Source organism: Vigna unguiculata, chromosome 3 (assembly GCF_004118075.2).
Source record: "Vigna unguiculata cultivar IT97K-499-35 chromosome 3, ASM411807v1, whole genome shotgun sequence".
In the NCBI taxonomy this organism is placed as follows: Eukaryota; Viridiplantae; Streptophyta; class Magnoliopsida; order Fabales; family Fabaceae; genus Vigna; species Vigna unguiculata.
Genome location: NC_040281.1, coordinates 23541682 through 23548727, shown reverse-complemented (window position 1 = coordinate 23548727; position 7046 = coordinate 23541682). Strand labels below are relative to the sequence as shown.

Below are 7046 nucleotides of genomic sequence, written 5' to 3'. Positions count from 1 at the left end.
CCTTCTGTTTAGACTGCATCTTCCTGCACCTCTTTTTTCTTGCTGCGGTCTTCTCCCTGCACCTCCAAAGATTTTTCCTACACCCCCAAGCATTGAGTGTGTTGATCATTTCGACCTTTTGACTTAAATAGGTAAAAGTAATTAAGATAATTACTGCTCAACGACATTTTCCTTTCTCAAATGTGTTTCGAACATTGAACACTTGATTTTTTCGGTTGCATCACTACATTAAGGTTTATCGAGATTTTGTTCTGTTTTTCTTTCACTTGCATTATTTCATTAAGTTTTATATACACAGATACGTAAGTTATTGTTTCATATTCATTATATATTTTATACATATTGTTGCTAAAATACATTATACATATATTTTATACATTAAGCTATGTATGTATTGATGCATGATTATAGATGATGATTCTTTTTTTCTAAATGAGACGAAAATGTTTCTAAATTATAACGGAAAAGGGAAAAAAACTCAAAAAAATTTACCAGAATTATAAAAAAAAAAATTCCATGTCTAAATAACTATATTAATAATAAAATTTAGATAACTATATTTAAATAACAATATTAATCAAAATTTTAAAATAACAATAACCATATTAATCAAAACTTTAAAATAAATATATAAATATAAATAATATATTAATTAATATTAAATAATTATGTCAATATAAAAAATTAAATAATTATATTTACATAATATATAAGTATATATAATATATTAATAGATATTTAAAAAAATTATATTGACATTTAAATAATATATAAATATAAATAATATACTAATTGATATTTAAATAATTATATTAAAAAATGGTTAATTATGTTTTTCGTCCCTCAACGGTGGATTTTGGTTTTAGTCCTTCATCTTAAGGTTGATCTAGTCCCTCACGTTTTGAATTGCATGAAATTTGTCCCCAATTTTAAACTTTGTTAGTATTAATTGACACATAGCTAATGGATGGTCACGTCAAAATCCCGTTTAAAGGTTTTTTTTATGACACTATTTTGCACGTTTTACTTATACATTAATAATGGTTTTAGGGCACGTGGTAATTAAAGAATGTATCATGTAACCATTAGATGCAGTGTTCTGTTAAAATTAGAAAGGGGTTTTGTTGAGAACCCTATCGATTAAACTTGTGTTGGTGAACAAAGATGGAAGTAGTGATTTCAATTTGTAATCCAAAGGTAGAAACTTCATTCACAGAGCGAAGAAGAAGTGGGTGGTCAGTGGTTTGATTTGATGAACGAAATCACCATTTATGAAGTGAGGTTAGTTGTATTTTTTAAAATTTTTCTTTCATTGAATGTCCGTTTTGCTCTGGTTTGGTTGTTTTTAAAGTCTGATTATGGTTGTATTTTTCTGGTTTGTGTTTTTATTTGAAACGTAGGGCTGGAAATGGGGTTTGCGGTCGCGTTTCATCATATGGGTAGGTTTGAAAGGAATAGGGGATTGAAATACGTTGGGGTGAAATCCGCGTTCTTAAAGGGATCGATCCAAATTTTTTGTCATTCTTTGAAGCATTAGGCATCGTGAAGGATTTTAAATACATTAGAGATGTGAAACTTTGGTGGAAAGGTTCAAAACAGAAGTTGTTAAACAATCTAAGATTGTTGAGTGATGATAAGGAGGCATTAGTGTTGGCTAAGTATGCAGAGGATAGGAACGAAGAGGTTGATATATTTGTTCAACATGTTCCTTGTCAGTCCGAAGTGGTGCATTTTATTGTTGGTGCTGGAATGGATGAAGAAGTGGGTCAAGCATAAGTGGGGGGTGAAGATGATTTGGTTCATGAGGCACCTATAGGGGGTGAGGTTGATGTGGTTGGTGAGGCAGAATTGATGGGTGAGGCTAGAGTGGGGAGTGAGGCAGAAGTAGGTGTCACAACCGACGGGACGACAAACTAAAAATAAATTGGTTTGGAAAAAGAGATTAGAAGTCGTCACCATAGTTTATTCTGAAAAACTATGAAAAAACCATAAAAATAATATAAAGTCTATGAAAACCAAATTTAGGGTCCGGGAGTCGGTTACGTGTAGGGAAGGTATTAGCATCCTACAATGTTTGTCCAAAGGCAATACCTTTAACTAAATTTGCAAAAGAGATGTGTTTATTTTAAATATTTATTTTCCCTAAAAGTAAGAAATAAATTGAACAAAATATGTTTTGAGTGAAAGGGACCTGACAAGGGTTAAAACCTTGGTCCTATGTATTCTCATTAAAAATGAGAAATCAGGACTACGTAGTTCTTTATAAATTTGTTTGATTAAATGATTTAATTTTTGAAAGTTGTCCTTTGACATATTTGAAAGGGAGTGCCGTGCGACGCGAGCAGCCGATTAGACACAAAACACATTTTTTATAACTTATTTATCGAAAAAGAGTGTTGTGTGAGGCGAGCGATCAATTAGATACCAAAAACAATTTCTAATAATTTGTTGCATTTTAAAAGAAAGTGTCATGCGACGCGAGCGGCCGATTAGACACCAAATACATTTTTTTAATAATTTATTTATTGAAAAAAATAGTGTCGTGTGACACGAGCGGTCAACTAGACACTAAAAGATAAAATAAAGAAAACAACTTTAAATTTTATTTATCCTTATTTGTATCATATTAATAAAATTACTTTAATTCCTATTTCAATTTTAAAATACATTTATTATTTTTGAAAATGATATGAGTGAAATGTGAGATTTAATTAAAAAAAGATAAATGAGAAAAAAAAAAGATACACGAAAACGTGGTGCATAAAGAGAAACGCAGGGTGCATAAAGTAAATGTGGGGGTGCATAAAGTAAAATGTGATGTGCATAAAGTAAAATGCGGGGTGCATTAAAGTAAATGCATCCTAGCCTGACAATAAATTAAAGGAGTGAGGTGTGTGCATAAAGTAAGCTAAAACTTAATGTAAGGGGTGTGGGATTATTACATTGGGGAGTGCATAAAGTAAATAAATAAACAGAATCCAAATTAAAAGTAGCAATGCACAAACTGAAATATGGAGGTGTGTGAAGAAAAAGAATCAGCTACCCTAGTAAAAAAAACAAGGGTGGTATGTGAATGAATTGTGGTGGTGCGTGAAGAAAAAGAATATGCTACCTTAATAAAAAACAAGGGTGGTAAGCGAATGAATTGTGGTGGTGCGTGAAGAAAAAGAATTTGCTACCCTAATAAAAAATAGGGGTGGTTTGCGAATGAATTGTGGTGGTGCGTGAAGCAAAACTTAAACTTGCTAACTAGGAATGGCAAAAATACTCGCACCCGCAGATATCCATATATAAAATCCGTGGCGGATACTTACTACCCGCAGGTATTTATTACCTGCGAGTAGCAAGTAGCGGGTATTTTAATACCCGCTTATATATGGGTCGGGTACAGGTATCATAATATCTATACCCGCGGGTACCCGTTACTCACAAAAAATTAAAATTAAAATTAAATTTATATTTTATTAAGTTAAATGTAATTAAAATTAAAATTAATAGTATATTTTATTATGTTAAAATTAATTATAATTTAATTTAATCTATATTTTATTTTTATAATTTTATATTAAAAAATTTATAATATATATATATTTATTTAATTTTTTTAAATATTTGCGGTATCGGGTATCGGGTATCGGGTATCCATGGGTACCCGCGGGTTTTAAAAATATCTGCGGATATTTTTTAAGCAGATATCCGGTGGGTAAACGAGCGGGTAGCGGACAGGTTTTTTTTGTGGGTCAGGTTGCGGGTAGGCACTATCCGTGTCTGACCCGACCCGTTGCCATCCCTACTGCTAACCTTAATAAAAGAACAGGGGTGGTGCGCGAATGAACTGTGGTGGTGCGTGAAGAAAAAGATTAAAAACCCTAAAGCCATATAAAAAACGCAGCATCTAATTAGCAGCTTTATATGTAATCACCATTTTCTGCAAAATCTTCTTTATATTCTTATTAGCAGCTTCAACGGCCCCTTTCATTTTCGGGCGATAAGGAGAAGAATTGTGATGTTGAATTTTGAATTCTTCACATAGCTCTTTCATCATTTGATTATTCAGATTAGTTGCATTATCAGTGATAATTTTATTAGGCAGCCCATATCGACATATCAACTCCTTGTTTATAAACTTTACTATCACTTTTTTGGTCACATTGGCGTAAGAAGTTGCTTCCACCCATTTGGTGAAATAGTCAATTGCATCCAGAATGAAACGATGTCCATTTGACGCTTTTGATTTTATGGCTCCAATAACATCTATTCCCCACATCGCAAATGGCCATGTTGCAGATAGAACATTTAAGGTTGTAGGAGTTATATTAATGTTATCTGCATAGGTATGACATTTTTCACATCTTTTCACATGCATGTAACAGTCATTCTCTATAGTCAAACAAAAATAACTATCTCTCAAAATCTATTTAGCCATAGAGTGTCCATTCATGTGTGTACCGAAAGCTCCTTCATGAATTTCTTTCAATATCAACCTTGCTTCTCTTGTATCGACACATTTGAGGAGTACCATGTCATGATTTCTTTTATACAAGACATCCCCATTTAGAATAAAACTTGAAGCTAACCTTCTCATGGTTCTTTTATCATTCTCAGAAGCTGTTTCAGGATATTCTCGGGTCTTAAGATAACGATTTATATCAAAATACCAAGGCTTACCATCTAATTCTTCCTCTACTAAATAGCAGTACGTTGGTTGTTCATAACTCCTCATTTTGGTCATCGACATTTTCTCATCTTGACTAATTTCAAACATTGACGACAAGGTGGCCAAAGCACCTGCTAATTGGTTATCCTCTCGTGGAATGTGATAGAACTCAATGAAATCGAAATGCTTCATCAATCCTTTAATGTATGTTTGATAAAGGGATTAACTTTTGGTCTCTAGTCTCCCATTCCCCTTTTAACTGATGAACCACCAATGCCGAGTCACCATACACCTTCAACACCTTCACCTTCGACTCCATAGCTGCTAAAATACCCATGGCACATGCTTCATATTCTGCAACATTGTTGGTACAACTAAAGCACAACCTTGTTGTCATCAGAATGTAATGATTCTTTGGCGAGATGAGCACTGCCCCTATTCCATGTCCAAGCGCATTAAATGCTCCATCAAACAATAATATCCAAGCCTTTTCATGATGGCCACCCTGCTTTTCACCAAATAGGACAAGAATGTCCTCGTCTGGCAATTTAGGTTGCATAGATTGATAATTTTCAATGGGTTGTTGAGCCAAATATTTTGCTAAAGCGCTTCCCTTTACAGCTTTTTGAGTCACGTAGACTATATCATATTCTGATAGCAACATTTGCCACCGAGCCAATCTACTAGCGAGAGCAGGCTTTTCAAAAATATACTTAATTGTGTCCATCTTGGATATCAACCAAGTAGTGTGACTCAACATATACTGACGTAAACGATGTGTTGCCCATGTTAATGCACAACAAGTTCGTTCCAACATAGAATATCTTTGTTCACAACCTGTAAATCTTTTACTCAAATAATAAATGGCATGCTCTTTCTTCCTTGTCTCATCATGTTGCCCTAAAACATAACCCATCGATTCATCCAACACAGTTAAATATAAAAGGAGGGGCCTCCCCGATACCGGTGGACGTAGTACAAGAGGATCCTGCAAATATTGTTTGATTCTATCAAAGGCTGCTTGGCAATCTTCATTTCATTCCATAACTTGATTTTTATGCAAAATCTAAATATTGGCTCACATGTGGAAGTTAATTGGGAGATGAATCTAGCAATGTAGTTCAGTTTGCCTAAAAACCCTCGCACCTCTTTTTTAGTATTGAGAGTTGACATTTCCATTATTTATCGCACCTTATTTGGGTCAACTTCAATACCTTTTTCACTAGCAATAAAACCCAACAACTTTCCAGACTTTACACCAAAGGTACATTTAGCCGGATTCAATCTGAGTTTAAACTTTCTTAACCTTTTAAACAATTTTCTTAAATTAATGATGTGATCATTTTTCGATTCAAATTTAGCAATCATATCATCCACATAAACCTCTATTTCTCTATGCATCATATCATGAAAAAGAGTTACCATCGCTCTTTCATAAGTTGCCCCAACATTTTTAAGTCCAAATGGCATTACTTTGTAACAAAATGTTCCCCAAAGCGTAATAAATGTGGTTTTCTCCATATCTTCCGGTGTCATCTTAATCTGATTATACCCGGAGAATCCATCCATGAAAGAGAACAATGAAAATCTAGCAGTGTTATCCACTAAGGTTTCAATATGTGGTAGTGAGAAATTATCCTTAGGGCTAGCTCGATTCAAATCCGTATAATCAACACACATTTGAACTTTACGATCCTTTTTCGGCACAGGGACAATGTTAGTCACTCATTGATGATATTTTTCTACCGCTAAAAACCCTGCATCAAATTGCTTCTTCACTTCTTCTTTAATCTTTAATGACATTTCAGGTTTCATTCATCTTAATTTTTGTTTAACCGGGGGACATTCTTCTTTAAATGGCAGTTTATGTTGCACTATATCAGTATCCAACCCAAGCATATCCTGGTATGACCAAGCAAACACATCTCTGAACTCTTTCAACAAATCACACAAATTTCCTCGTACCTCTTTACTCTTGTTGTTACCAATTTTAACCTCTTTTCTCCCATCTTCATCCCCTAGATTAAGTATTTCAATGATTTCTTGATAGGGTTTTATTTCTCGGTCTTCTTGTTTCACTAACCTTAACAACTCAGAAAAAGGTTCCCAACCGTCTTTATGATTATCATCCATATTATCAATAAGGTGCTTAAAATTAGGAATATTGACATCATTATTTTCAAAACATTCATTGTCATATCTACATTATTTGGATTTATAAAAGAAAATAAATAGACAAACAAAGTATGTAGTGAAAGCAAACATAACTAAACATCACATTAAACTGAAAACGAAAGATAAAATCAGTCCATAAAGACATCCTAGAATGTTTTGGAGAAAAACAAAAAAGAACAACTAGGCATAAAGAAAAACAAGCATTACATTTGAT

The 7046-nt window shown here is 33.4% G+C and overlaps 1 pseudogene; it reads right to left on the bottom strand.

Annotated features, from left to right (window-relative positions):
- Positions 1–3895: 3895 nt before the first annotated feature.
- LOC114175184 lies at positions 3896–6790 on the bottom strand (annotated as a pseudogene).
- Positions 6791–7046: the final 256 nt, after the last annotated feature.